Genomic DNA, 16,330 nt, shown 5'->3' on the forward strand with positions numbered 1-16,330 from the left:
CTCTGTATGTACCACATAGCAGTGTTTACAACTGTATTCACAGGAGCAACTCAGTGTTGTATGGTGTCACACCACACACATAACACATGGACATGACAGATGACACGCACAGTTAGAATTAATTAAATCGTACTTAAAAGCACATGCTAGGAACATCAAATTTCGCGGTTGTGTGGCGGGGGGGGGGGGGGGGGGGGGGAAGGGGAGAAAGAGTATTATGCACTACTCTGGAAAGGATATTATGACGTCCTGTCACATAAATACAGGAGGTAAGGTACACACTCCTCCCGAGCAGGCCATGAAGGCCCAAAGGTACCGACTGGCCGCTGTGTAATCCTCAGCCCACAGGCGCCACTGTATGCGGATGTGGAGGGGCATGTGGTCAGCACACCGCTCTCCCGGCCGCATGTCAGTTTCCGAGACCGGAGTCGCTACTTCTCAATCAAGTAGCTCCTCAGTTTGCCCCACAAGGGTTGAGTGCACCCTACTTGCCAACATCTCTCGGCAGACCAGATGGTCACCCATCCAAGTTCTAGTCCAGCCCGACAGCGCTTAACTTCGGTGATCTGACGAGAACCGGTGTTTCCACTGCGGCAAGGCCGTTGGCAGGTAAGGTACATAGAATAAAGGTAAATGGCAAGTCTTATTGCTTGACTAGTATGAAGAATGTGCCACGATTACGTGCAACGTGGGAACATTGCAGTGACCATGTGTTAGTGTTAAAAAAAAAAAAAAAGAGGTAGACGGAGAATGAAAACGTGCATGTTTTAGTCAGGTAAGGTCCTGTGCGACGGAGAATCTTCAACATTGCTAACAGTGTGTAGGAAAGGTTAGAATTTTTTTTAGATGGAGTGTTTCTGGCTCTATAGGAAATAAACTGGTGGGAAAGTCACTCAGTCTATGTAGAGCTGTTGGTATGGAAAATGCAACTATTTCCCTGTCCAGCAACTACATGTCTTAAGCATCTAATTACACTGCTGCAGACCAAAGATATTGTCATGTTGGAAAATTTTTGCGACTGTGCTCACCTTGATGAGCTGGGATCGACTGAGCTAATGCACAATGCCACTGCCAGTGATCTCCCAACTCACCACCCCTCCCCCTCTCCCTCCCCACCCCTCCCAGAAAAAATTGGCAGGGAAAGTCGTTCAGCTGATAGACTGGAAGATTCTCATGATAGGAATTTTAATTACATTACAGAGGATATTATAATATATTGTTTACTTATAAGATTCAGTTTGCAAACAGGAGGATCTCTTTTGTTATTGGGAAAAGCTCATGATTCTCTGCTGTTTATTTAATTCTGGAACATGAATTCTTTTGAAAAACATGTCAAAAAGAAGTAATAAAATACGTAAATAGAGCATTTTTTCGATTGTGCAAGGAATGGCACCAGGAAATCGACATCAAAATAACCAACCATACGTAATCACGTGGTTAAAAAAAATTTCAATCACATCTTCACACTGACTGTGGGTCAGACGTACTGGGGACTACATTGGCTGTGACATCGCGTTTTCTCACACACACACACTCAAGCCACTGCACCGTGACCGCATCACGTGTCACCACTGCCAGCCAGATCAAGACTGTAGGCCTGCACATGCATTAACCCCTCTTAAGTGGCCACTTCCTATTGAACAAAGCATCTGGTGATGGCAACTTCTTGATATTTAATACCTATGAAACCACCACTGCTTGCTCTCAAATGGCTACATCCTACTTGCGAATGAAGCCGTGTATGAAAACACAGACACAGACCAAGATGTTCGCCGCCCAGTGTGGACGAGCGGTTCTAGGCGCTTCAGTCTGGAACAGCGCGACCGCTACAGTCGCAGGTTCGAATACTGCCTCGGTCATGGATGTGTGTGATGTCCTTAGATTAGTTAGGTTTAAGTAGTTCTAAGTTCTAGGGGACTGATGACCTCAGATGTTAAGTCCCATATTGCTCAGAGCCATTTCAACCAAGAAGTTCACCCCGCTCTCCCCATCCCTTACGCAGAACTGGCGCTGGTAGTTGGCATATCTCTTTGGTCTCACACAATTGGCACTACAGAAACTTGTGGCGGATGGAACAATAGCATTCCAGAAAAGTTAGGTTGCTTCTGTCCTGTGCAAACAGAAAACACACTAGCCCCTCCTTTGTTGTGAACAAAGTAGCAGATACCTGGGAAACACCCAGCCCTTTCGAAAATGCTAGGCTGTCAATGTCTTGGAAATACGTTCCCCACGGTATGAAATTGACTAATTAATTAACTCCATACCCTCCACTTGGGAAAGTTTTTTTCTTGCATCCTATTGGTGGATACTAGGTGGTGGCGAATTCCAGGATTCCATCCCACAACTCCTTAGTTTCCGGATCCTACTCTCCCCTTACAGAATTTCTCAGTTTCCCCTATCACTGCTGAACCACCCCGTTCATTGCTTTACAACGGTCATATACATGTGGACATTTTGCGGACCCTGTTACACTGCCTATATCACTGTCTCATAGTGTAGGGAATAGCCATCAGCAGAGAGGAGGTGCAAAAACTACGTTACTTACCCGAAACATTTTATCAATTCAGTAAGTTTTTATTACGATTTGCCTTCTCTCCCTGTGTGTATGGCAGTCACAAAGTATTCTCACATTCAGAGACTAAAGTATCTAGCACTCTGCCCTCTATTTTGTAATGAGCTAATACTTCATTTAATCTATCGGCTAAGTACGAAGAGAAAAACGCTAAATGGTCTCTCTCTATGCATCTCATAACTATACCTCTGTCTTTAACCAACCCTCCCTGCGACATTGTCTTTGATTTAATGTGGAACTGACCAGAAGTAGGAGGGTACTATACCCACTACATTGAATGTCTTGTGAAATGACAGAATGAGTTGAGTTCCTCTTAATCAATACAATTCGATGTTTTGCTGTCGCAAAGAGTATAACATTTGTTCTAAACTTGCACCGACCGACGCTAGATATATAGACTGGTATTCTCATTTCAATGCTCTAGCTGCCATTCTGCAAAGTCTGTTCCATACCAGTCTTAACCATGTCACCAGTCCAATTACACATGATCTCTCTAGATGCTAGCATGCTGAGGAGTTTAGCACTCCTATTGGTGTATAATAGATACATTGAGAGTATTGTGGTCATATGACAGAGGACAAAGAAGAAGAAGAAACATATGATTTAGGCAATACAGAGCTCCAGATGGAAGGATTTTGACACATTTTACCTAAGTCACTTGTGCTATCAATCTATAAAATTATTAGTGTGTATGGATTCCATTCAAGAAGGTACTGGGAAGAGAGAAATGATAATATTAAAGCAGTATCATTCCCAATATACGCTCTTAATAGTCCAAAGCAAGAAATATATTTGCAACAGCTGACTTACGTTAATGCTGCATGTTTTCTGTCTCCCTCACCATGGTGATAAACTATCAAATTATAAAACAAAGGAAAAAACAACGTATATTCTTTGTGATCCATGCATTTTAGCTTGCCAGACGCATATAGAACCCACTGCTCACACCTGATTAATGATTGGGAGATATGCTTTGCTCACATCACTATTATAAAATGATCATCAGGAAAGGAAAAATTATGAAACCATGACATTTTATGAGGAAACAGACAAACGCATAGCAACGGTGGTTTGACATGTGATATTACGTGGCATACTGCTCTAACTTCATAAACACAACGCAGCCTCTTACACACATCTGTCAAGCAAATGCATACTCAGGGATTGCAGTACATCACAAATCCCAGACTTAGAATATGTGGCAGTGGAATGGAGTACTCCGCATACATCTATTGATCATAAATGCGTTGGAAGTCCTGTGATGACTGTGGTATGGAGAGGTTTGCTATTAACGATTGCAAGTATATATCGCTGTAAGATACACACAGAAAATGCATTTGCATACGAGTCGAGCCGCAGGTCACACCACACAAATGATACACCCCGAGAGAAGAACGGAAAAAGATAAATGGCCTGCCGCAACATTTCCCTATCTCTATAATCCATAATCAGTCTACCGTTAAACCACACCTTGTTATAGCTCCTCTCATCCGATTACTCCATCTACTTTCTATCATTCTTTAATGCAGATCCATTTAAATTTAGAGGCAGATGGTTCTCTTTTCCAAGAGAGCATCAAAGACAGCAGTTATCTTGTATGTATCCCTATTACCTTAACAGACATACAACACAATGTTGTTAAAAACCATGCAGAAACTGTTGTGTATTTGTTAGCTGACAGCGCTTGGTTGTGATTGGTAAAGAGTACAGAGAAGCACATTGTAAAGATTGTTTGTTAGAGTCCAAAACACATAAACTGTCTTGCACAGGGTCAGACATGTGACCCACTCTGTAGTTATGTATTTCAGTAATAGTAAATTAGTAATATAATACTCTTAGGCTAAGGATACTTTATAAAAGTCTATAAGGTGGTTGCCAATAACTTTGGATTCACACCTGGATTTGTGATCCGACCTACATAAATTTATTGCTCTACATTTGGCGGTCATCTACGTTCAACAATCTATTCCAACCGTCCGCAAAAAATGACTGATTCCCTGGTTCCCAGTGCTTTCATGCCAACTTTTTCTCGTATTCCTCTTCCTGTCACTTGCTCATTCCCATGTACAAGAATTTTTCTACACCAACCAGCCATGTAAATACTATGTCATTTTCCTTCTATTGCCCCGCATTTTGGCATGTTTCCCCTCACTTTATATGTATTTTCCGCCAATTTTCGTAATTTTACAGATTCTGCTCACTTCTGCTCATGTGATCATGACATCAGTTTTCGCCACATATTCTAAAATTGCCTGTTCAGTTGTCAACACCTAGCGAAGCTACGCTATTTTTCTACATGTGCGTGTGCCTGTATCAGTTTCAGGTAGGGGTCCTTCATGGCACAGTGTAGCTACAGGATAGAACTTACAGGTGGATCCATAAGCCATTATTCAGGGATAGATGATCAAGTTTTTCCCTGAATGTAATCAACCCTCATGAACAAGATGCACTCACAGTTTCCATGCTCATTTACTGATATCGCCTCGAACCTCTCTAACAAATCTGCCTTATTCCACCATTAAATTCTGAAATTCTCCAAGTAATTGTTTATTCTGTCATTAATGGCTTCATGATATTCAATTTGACCTTCCTCAACAGTGCAAAATTCACTTCATCAGTAGAAAGTCAATCATCACAATCTGAGGTAATGTCACCCTTAATTGTGTCCTAAGCACATCAAATTCCTTTGCAGTGTCTTCACTTATGGATTAAAATTTCTGTTCTAAGCTCTGTGTCTACCTCTGCAAAGTGATGACATTATTTTATAAAATCTCAGTTACCTTCCTGCTGCTAGCCTCATTTCCTTCTCCAAATTTCTCATCTAGACCCATCGCACTAATTTTTATTTTTTATGACAAATCCTTAATTTTCTTATTACTAGCCGCTACTTCCTCTCTAAGCACCTTTCCACAAATTCTATTACCTACCTCAAATCTTTTGCCCATATACACCACTAATGCATTGGAAAAATCTTGATCATAAGTATTCCTCGGAATGGAATTAGTATTCTGTCTCCAACATGAGCTGTTAAAACATTTACTACTACATCACAACTACTAGCAGACTCCATTGGCTGAACCAAATCAAAACAACTAATCTGTCATTCACAATACCACCACTTATCTCTTGATCCACAGCACTAACGTCACTGGTCCCATACTCCATAACTGACAAACATAAATATAAATGAATCACTATAAGATACACTATCCTGTCTTGAGTAAAGACACTGCAGAAAACAGCAAAACCAGAATATTCCATAACCTTAACTTACTCCCCTCTTTGCTGCCTTTTTCCTAACGTGCCCTCTTTGTCGCCCCCCAACAGACTGTAAGCTTGTACTTCCTGTACTGAATAATATAATCACCAATAGTCACACAACAATATCCAGTAGTAGCCTCAGTACGTAAATCCAACAAAAAACTCACCAGCTCCCTTTCAACCAAGAAAATGAAGAGTCATTCACTAGACATGCAACAACTCTCTACAAATGTTCCAATCTTCAAAATTATGAAATTCAGTGACGAAAATTTCCTCTCAGCATCTCAGACCGGCAAAAAACTCAGAAATTCAACAAGAGGGGCAGATAGGGAAGAACATCAAAATTGAACAAGCACCATCATAGAAATTTTCAAAAATATACTTTAAATTATTCAAAAGCACTGTCTGGAGCTCTAACTTAGCTGAAATAGTCTTAAGGTTCCATGTCCTACATTACTTTAGCTCCTGATCCACATACTAAACTGCAAAGTTCCAAATATCTTTCTTCCAAATATACAAATAAATAAACGAATGAAATGAACTACATTGTATAAGTACTCAATGTTTTTAACACATTTTCATTTTTCAAACTTATGATTCAAGTCACAAAAACTGCTTTCATCTCTGACTCATACGACTATATTACGTAAAAAGCCCACTGAATTCCACATCTGCTTTCCTGTCGCTTTCCTTAAGTTGAACCAGACAGAAATTCCTACATTTTCTTCAGTTAAGGAAATACAATTATAATGCAACAACATCCAAGTGTGAAAATAAGTGTTCCAGGCTGCCAGATACAAGGAATAATATTTATATAAACATTTCAGAACTAAATCCTACTCAAGCTCAAAAATCAGTGTTTCCACACCCAGATAATAGCTGTAACGACAGAATGAAAAAATTCTACAATTCTGTTCATTGAACACTGTATTCTTCTGTGTTTTAAAATAAAAGATACCTTTCACTGTCTACTGAAATCCAAGCAACCTTTTCCAGCCACAGGTCAATGTCACTAATTTCGAACAACTCTCTGCTCTGTATTCGTCTAAGATTTAACAGAACATTAATCGATGGTTACAAGGCCTGTGCTACCTTTATAAACCACACATGAAACAAAACTTTGGTCACTGAACTACACTGATATTAAACAACTAATTACACTAAGTACACATTCCTGTGTACAACTAAGGATATCAATACGCATTAGGTTGTTTCTCAAACATGAATGCAAGTGTACTGTTATATATTCTTATAGAAATAGTAATACTATGAAATGTAAATTTGATCTGAGGCACTGCAATTAAATGAAACAATTATATGCTAATGAAGCAGTTAGAGAGCCACAAGAAAGAGAAATTCTATGAAGATAGCCCAGAACTGTAACAGATAACACTGACAGGAAAAGTATAAAATTGAAAACTATTAGAAAGGTACAAATTCTAAATTTTCTGGCTCAGTTGTCCAATTTCAAAGTGTGTGTTTGTGTGTGTGTGTGTGTGTGTGTGTGTGTGTGTGTGTGTTTGTGTGTGTGTGTGTGTGTGTGTGTGTGTGTGTGTGTGTGTGTGTGTGTGTGTGTGTGTGTGTGTGGGTGGGTGGGGGCGGGGGAGTTGTGTATGTGCTTAAAAGAAAGCCTACTCTTGTAAGTAGTAATATTCATGACCTCGTAATTTCAAGATATGCAGAATATATAATTCTAATGACCCAGAAAGCAAATTTGGAAATGTGATCTGATTTAAATTACATATAAAACAATATACGACAAGTGCACTTTCAAAAATTCATAGCAATGGAAACAGATGGGGGCTACACATATGTACATTTCACATAAGTGCAATGATTCGTAAACACAATGGACTACTTTAGACATTTGTTAGTCTTTCGCTTATAGCATCAGGCTTTGTAATGGACTGTCTCCTGTTTTGTGTTAACACAGATTGATTTGCTAAATAACAGTTAATCAACACAGTAAACCCTTCAATCCTAGCTCGCCATCCTTTACAAAATCGTAATAAAGAGTGTTACTGCGTTACACAATATTTCACAACTAGCGATTAGCAATGCTACCTAAACCAGCACTTTAAATCTATAGCATGCGTCTAAGATCTGTTTATTATTAATATTTACCAATAACAACTCTGAAGTAGAGTGTTTATCCATCAAAGGGCATGTGACTCGCCTAATCAGTTCATATCAATAAGAACATGACATCCGAACAGCTGATTGAAAAAGATAATAAGGTACTTAGCGAAATGAAACAGAGAGAAATGAATTAAGAAACAGTATATTGTCACTAAGTACAAGAAGGTAATTTTACAGTCCCGTGGCGATATTTCGATCTACAATTCCACGAGCTAACCTTACAATCTAGACATAATTCTGATTGAATCTCCTTAATTCTATGGAGGGTAAAATGTCTGAACAACAATATCACGACGTAACATCGATATCCATGCGACAGCATGTTCCGAAACATCAGCATAAAAAAGGGATTTTCCAGTGCTGATACCTTGGTTTGTATTCGTGGTGTAAACTTAGAGTTAAGTGATACGTATAGCCCTTGAGATAGGGACCATTTGTATACGCAACGTAAGGATCGTCTTAGAGTCACTATCCCACACTACAGAGTCAAACATGAGTATTTCACACTTCCTCACGGTTACGCAAATAGAGAAACTCGGTTGGTTCTATTTGAATGTAATATAGTCTACTGTGGGCTTGATGGGATTTATGGAAGCACCATTAGTACATGGGCAGTTCTCCGGGAAACCTCAGAAAAAGGGTTTTTACTATATTTTCGATATTGCAGTGATGCAACGTTCTTTCAGACATGCGTGCATGTCCGAAGGAACACATATTGCCGCTACTAGAGCCGTTGTTAAATACATGAAATGTGTTCATAGTTATGAGTATGGACAATCATCAGCTGTACAGCGGAATAACGTCAGTGAAAATTTCACGATAAGCGGAAAATACGAGTTCCAGTCTCAGAGCGGCACAAATTTTCACTGTCGTCATTCCACTATGCAGCTGACGGTTGTCCATATTCGCCACAGCGAATGCATTTCCTGTATATTTTCGATGTCACCATTGGACCAAAACACAGTAAATGGCTACGCACAGTAAACGGCTGAAATTGTTACGATATATTCCTAAGATACTGATCTCGAAAAACCTTAACAGCTTTTCTTGATATCTTTATCTGTTTCCATTATACAGAGGTTCAAAGTTACCTTCCTTCCATACATAAAATCCGGTATGAGGCGAAATTTAAGTAACAGCAGACAAATTCCTCAATTTTAATAGCATATTTTGTAGGCACTTACCTAGAAGAGCCTTCTCCCCGACCTCGATACATTTATGCCGTTATCGAGAAACATGCCAAAATCTTGTTTTTGGGTGCCAAAACCCAGCCTCGGAGTACGACACCGCTATCACAGCAAATGGTTGCAATTTTTACGATGTATTTCTGAGATCCTGATCTCACATAAGTTTGAAAATTTTCCTTATATCAGTATCCGTTTCCGACATACAAATGTTCAAAGTTATCCTATTTTTTCACATAAAATACGTACATTAGATCCATGGTGAGGAGAAAAAGTAGCTAATAAGGGGACGTAGCAAGGAGAGATATGCTGCAAAGTATCACCGTTATCATTTTGAAACCCCTTGTTTTAGTACTGAAGCACATGCAAAGTCTTTTTGCACATAAAATCAGGTCTGAGGTGTAAAATCAGTTTTTCAGCATTTCAATTTCACATAATTAAACCATCTAAATTTTACCTGCCAGTACATTTGTTTTCATACAAGTGACATGTCCTGCTGCAGCAGGGAAAAGATGGGAACCAGAGCAAAAACACTCAAGAGGAGCACAAAAAATGCGAATATGTCTGTTTAAAGGTCTCTGTCTGAAAAGTGGGGTACTAGCTGCCTCGGCTACTTTAAAAGTTTTCCAAACAATTTTGGTATAGTACGTGTGATGCAATAATCAGCTTCAAAAGAATAACGTACTAGCAACCTCTGTGTTCCTTTTTCACTGTCCGCAAGAGCGTGCTCCGATACCTGCACATGGAATAATTTGGATAAACACAGCCGTACTAACCTCGTCACGAAAAAAAAAAAAATTCATCGCAGAAAATAAGTCGTAATTATCTTACCCGATGTCTCATGCACTGTAGGGTCTACATAACAGCATGACTCTCCGACAGACAAAGGCAGCCTTTCTCTCAGCATCACAACACAGTACAGCGACATTTCGGCTCAACACACAAGCTCAGAACAGAGAGTATAAAAGAAATGTAACGGTTTATTGCATTGACACTAGCAGAACCACATGATGCAACACGAGTTGAGGAGTCCTATTGGTCGAAAGCAAAACGGACTCCTTGTAATGAATCTTGCCTCGTCAGAACTTCAGTACTTCAATTGAAATGTTCTATTCCCTAAAAATTTCGGCTTTATTTATTTTTTATACCAAAACTGCATATTTCACATCTAAAGATAATTTTGCATATATTTGATCACCAAAACGTTATACTTCTCTTTATATTGTCAAAATTTGCTACCTTTGTAATTAAATGTTAGGCTCATAAATCGTTATAAAAATAATTAGATTTGCTGATAACATTATGTAAATTATATCTGAAAAGTAATTTCAATTAAGGCAGTCATAATAAAATTCATTTTAACTACATCATTTTCTAGAAGGATGTGGAAGCTATGTACCTAATAGTTACAGAAATTTTAGGCCCTAAACGCGCCATAATAGTCTCAGTTGTTGTCTAGATTGGTCCACGTTATTAGGAAGTTCTTTGTGTTTTGTTGAAATGTTGCACATTGCCTTTACTTAACAAGTTGTGTTGTAGAAAGTGCCAAGAATTTATAAATAAATACTGATGATTTCAAAAAGCAACTATATTCCAGTGATTTTTACTGGGACAAATAACCCTGGTCCTATTAATTCTGGAACCGCGTGACCGCTACGGTTGCAGGTTCGAATCCTGCCTCGGACATGGATGTGTGTGATGTCCTTAGGTTAGTTAAGTTTAAATAGTTCTAAGTTCTAGGAGACTGATGACCTCAGATGTTAAGTCCCATAGTGCTCAGTGGCATTTGAACCATTTTGAACCTATTAATTCGAAAGCATAAACAGGAATCGATAACCCAGACAACGAGACAGCCATAGGAAGATAAGTAACATTTATCTGCTAATATAACATTTCTGCCCTTATGAAATCATATAAACGTTCACAACACTACAATGAATAGCTCAAAGTAAAACATTTACTTTCTGTACTTCTAGTTTACATGTAGTGTACATTTTGATGGTGGGAGTTATGTAACAAAACAAACTAAAGAAGTAAATCTGTCACAGTGAACACCCAAAGAGGTTGATAGTAGCTTGATTGATCGAAAATGATCAGAGCAAACTACACTGCAGCAAATATAAATATCACGATCGACAGAAATCAAGGCGTAAATGTAACGAAAACGGAACTACTGAGGCTACAAGCACCTTTCAACCATATTTCGTCGAGCAACTGAGGTACTCGTTTTGTTATCCAAAGTTTCTTCGCAGGTACCTTCCTTTTTCATGTGTTTGTCTGTCTAGTGTCTGTGACTGTCCTTTTTAAAAATGTCCAGTCCTCTTCAACTGAACTGCCTACTGTGGTATTCACTACCGCATGATAGAAATTTAAAGCGCAACTCATCCTTCTTCAGCTGTTCAGTATTCCGCTTCTTTGCACACTGATTGCTCTTCAGAATGCAGTGTACACTTCGTCAGTAGTTAAATGTGACCTGAGTTTATATCTGCTGCTATATCTGGTTTCGGACTCTTTGAATCTGACGTAATTCAGGTGCAGTCTTCTCATATTCGTATGAGTATCATCTCCTTTTACGTATTGAATTACCTCGTGTCCCTGCCTGAACTATTGTTGTTGGCTCTGTTATGCTATTGGTTCTCACGAGAACAACCCTATGAATCAACTATTCACTATATGTCAGTCTCCGCCCTACCTTACTATTCGTAACGAATCCTACTTTCATAACTCCATTTTGCTGCTGCCGATCTTATGCTATAATCGTCTGACCACAAGTCATTATCTTCTTTCCGTTGCACATCACTGATCCCTGCAACACTGCAGTTCTTTCGATTTTCATTAATTTCTTCATATGTAGATCTACACCCTCAAGGTAATTTCTGAATGATGAAACCATAAAGGAAAGTTGTCAAGTTCAGTTATGCCAAATGACTCTTACTTCACCGTGTATGGAACGCATATACATCAAATTACAGGCCACATTCAAGCGAAACAACTTCAGCGACAAAAATGCATCTGAAAATGGTCACAAGTGTAAATTGGCCAGTAATGCAATCTGGTATATATATACACTTTTTTAAGCAGCTTCATTATTCAAAAACTTTCCATTACCCCTTTCAGATTTTCCGGCTTCTGACATACCTCACTCCCATTGGCATGGGCTATTGAGCCGTGGTGCGCCTTTTCTGGCACCCCAGCTCTTTGGCACGACTGTCAATTACCCGGCTGTACTACGATCTTTGCCACTGTTGTGATCTGCCGGCGGGTATTTGCAGTAGGGGGTTGGGCGTCGGACTCGCTACGAGGCGCCAGGACGTGCTTGAGGGGACGACGGAGCAAACACGCGGACTCGCAGCGGTGGCGAGGCCGGTCTAACTTGCAAGACGGTCGCGAGTTTGTGGTGGACCTGTCTGATGTCAACTTCGGGCGCTGTTCGTCACATTGCTTTGGGGCGTGCTTCCTCGGAGAGACACATCCCTCCAGACCATCTCGAACAACACTCTCCATCGTACTTGTAAGTGGTTTTGGTGCCTTCGTTTCGTCAAACGATTTGCGTTGCAGCGAGTGTATTTGTTGGTCGGTTGGTTCCCATGGACGTGTTGTCGAAGTAAGAACAGCCGGCAGAGTCTGTGTGCAAACCAGCAGTTACTATTTGCTTTAAAATCCGCTGGTTGGATGACTATTAAAAGGCAGGTTAGCACGAAGGCGTGCGTGTGATTTTGGGTTATTGCCATCAAACGCTGTCCCTGATACAATACTGTAATGTTTTTTCTTGCAACCAATTATTATGTTATTAGTAAAACTTGTACTTGTAAAGCTAGTCATTTACATGTATTTCCTTATATATGTGCACCTATTGAATGCCCTCACTCAACAGTAATTGTTTTGTGCATTTTATTTTTTTATCAGTTTTTAACGTACATTGTTTGGTTGGTGTTTGCCGTGTCTCCTGCGGTCTGCTTGTGTTCCCGTTTCTGTGAGTTGTGGTGTGTGGGTGCGGCGCCACGTCCCGCTTCGGTGCACAGAAGCTGTGACGTGCCGTCTAATGGGAAGTGACTCCCGGTTGAGCTCCGGCGCTTAGGTGTTGTTTTGGACGGCTGGTCTGCTGCTTCCAGCACCAGTCACCTTTTTCCCAGGGGAGCCTGCCGTCACTGCCCATTTGATAAGAACCTAACATCTCCCATGATTTTTTTTTAAATTAATTTGCTCGCCAATGGATTATATTAAGTGTAGCGTATTCAGCTAGTTGTGTTATTGATCAATTTTTTTTTTTCTGAGCCATCTTTCAATTGCTTCAGATTTATTGTTCATTAAGTAATTTTAATTTGCTGCGTGCTTGAGAGGGAAGATATTGGTCATTTTCGATTGTTTTTAAGACGGCCACATGTTGACTGTATGTTAGCTGTTTTATAAATGTGGTCTTGAATAAATTGTTAATTTATTGACCTACTAGTTGTTGTGTTCGAGGAGTGACATTATACGGGCCTTGTCCTTCCATACTAATCCCGACTTCCTAAGTCACAGGTATGTTCAATCATTTTCTCTTCGTTATCTTCCCATCGGCAGACTCTCCTGGATATCGGAATGGGAGACGGTGGCATCATAGATAATACCACCCTCAGTAGTGTCTCATTGTTGGCAACGGAAACGCACGTTTGTAACAGACACCGATAGCGGTCTCAACGGGACCCAGCAGATCCAATGATGCGCGCCTGCTGCGCCACGCGTTCAGTAGGTCCAACTGCGAGTGCCCTCTGCCGCCACGATACAGGATGGCCGGGACAGGCTCTGTAGTTGCTTCTTGTAATAGCTGGGCTTTATTCCTGTTTCTTTTTTTGCACAGTTTCTTCGTAAAGATTGGAGAAAGCTACAAGTAAAACTTCTGTTTACTGTATTTACGTAATCGTTAATCATTTCTGCTTCAGCTTCGCTACAACGACGGCTGCTGCACCACCCTGTAGCACAATTCTCATTACTGTTGTGTACGAGGTACTACATGACACTAATCCTGTTTCTTATGCCAGTTGAGAGATCATCATAGTAATTTTTCAATAACAGGCTACATGTCCTGTGGATTTACGTTACGTGGTTTAATGCAGTGATTTTAATTGGCTTCCGTATTCACATGCTGTTGATCATTGCTGATTCCCACGCCTTTTTGGGACAGTTTCCCTCTCCTCCGTCCTCCCTGACCCTGAGAGAACAAGGATGACTCCTCATACCACATTTTTATGTGCACCGATTTTGGTGATTCCTACAAGTTGTGAACAACTTTGCTTTCGCCGTTTGCGGATAGGTGGCGACAACGGTAAATAGCGGTCGAAAGAAACAGGTCACAGACGTCAAGCAGTTAGCTTGGACGTCAGCAGAACCTCATTCAGACATTAGACAATTTGTGTCTGCATCATAAAGTTGTTCTTAATTGAAAATGTCTGTTTACGTGCCTAACTTTCGTCATTTGTGGGAGATGTTACTGTCATGATTCAGTACGAAGAAAACAGCGGCTGAGTCTCATCGAATGCTCTCAAGCACGTATGGTAAGGGCACTCTAAGTGAAAGAACGTGTCGTGAGTGGTTTCAACGCTTGAAGAACGGTGATTTTAACTTCGCAGACCGGCACAGTGGTGGAAGAGAGAATGTTTTCGAAGATGCAGAATTGGAGACACTGCTGAGTGAAGACTCGCATAAAACTCAAGATGAATTGGCACGATTAGTGGGAGTGACACAGCAAGCCATTTCAAAACGTCTCAAGGCTATGGGCGTGATTGAGAAAGAAGGAACTTGTGTCCCGATTCAGCTGAAACCAAGAGACCTTGAACGGCGTTCGTGTGTTTGTGAACAGTTACCTGAGAGGCAAAAACCGAAGTGATTTCTGCATGGCATTGTGACCGGGGGCGAAAAATGGGTTCATTATGATAACCATAAACACAAAAAATCATGGGGATATCCCGGCCACGCTTCCACGTCGACGGCGAAACCGAATATTCACGGCTCCAAGATCATGCTCTGCATTTGTGGGACCAGCTTGGCGTCGTCTACTATGAGGTATTAAAAACAAGCGAAACTGTCACAGGTGCTCGTTATCGAACGCAATTAATGCGTTTGAGGAGAGCGTTAACAGACAAACGTCCGCAATACAGTGAGAGGCAAGATAAAGTGATTTTGCAACACGACAACGCTCCACCCTACGTTGCAAAAGAGATCATAACGTACTTGGAAACGTTAAAATGGGAAGTTTTACCCCACCCGCCGTATTCTCCAGACATTTCTCCCTCTGACTATAGCCTGTTTAGATCAATGGCGCATGGCCTGGCTGACCAACACTTCCGATCTCATAAAGAAGCCACAAATCGGATCGATTCTTGGATCGCTTCAAAAGATGAACAATTTTTTCGACGCGGGTTTCCTACACTGTCCGAAAGATGGGAGAAAGTAGTGGCCAGCGATGGAAAATACTTTGAATGATACATTTGTAACCAATTGTTTCATTAAAGCTTCAAATGTTGGGAAAAAACAGCGGAAGCAAAGTTGTACATCTTGTAGTATAAATTAATCGTTGACTGGATCGAGGCCACGACCTACAGCGATGCTGCCTCTGCACCCCTGTCCTTTAGCGAACGATTCTGTCGTCCACATGAATGTTGCAACTCCAGAAGACGCTGGAGAAGTGCAGTCACACCTACAGACATTAGACGACTGCAGCAGGGGCTGGTAGTTGAGCCTGAACGTAAATAAATGCAACCTGTTGCGTACAAACCGAGAAAGGTCCACTTCGTTTACACTATTTGCAACAAATCAGTGGAAACAGTCACTGTTGTAAGAGACCTACGGGTAACCATCTGTAGTGACCTAACGTCAACGACCATGTGAACAAATAGTAGGAAAATCAGATACCAGATCGAGATTCACTGGAAATATAATTGATCCACGAAAAAAGTGGTCTACAACACACTCGTTCGTCCGACTCTTGACTACTCCTCATTAGTCTCGGACCTTTACCTCGTATAATCAATAGAAGAAGTAGAGAAGACACAGCAAAGTGCGGCACGATTTTGTGGAATCATTTAGCCGCACCGAGCGCGTTACGGAGATGTTCAAGAAACTTCAGTGGCCGAACCTACAAGGCAGACGTTGTGCATCCCGAATTGGTTTACTGTTGAAAGTTTGAAAGCGTTCA

The 16,330-nt window shown here is 40.7% G+C and overlaps 1 pseudogene; it reads right to left on the reverse strand.

Moving 5' to 3' along the window:
• Positions 1-489: 489 nt before the first annotated feature.
• LOC126282558 (5S ribosomal RNA) lies at positions 490-607 on the reverse strand (annotated as a pseudogene).
• Between the last annotated feature and the right edge of the window lie 15,723 nt (positions 608-16,330).

Source organism: Schistocerca gregaria, chromosome 7 (assembly GCF_023897955.1).
Source record: "Schistocerca gregaria isolate iqSchGreg1 chromosome 7, iqSchGreg1.2, whole genome shotgun sequence".
Lineage (NCBI taxonomy): Eukaryota > Metazoa > Arthropoda > Insecta > Orthoptera > Acrididae > Schistocerca > Schistocerca gregaria.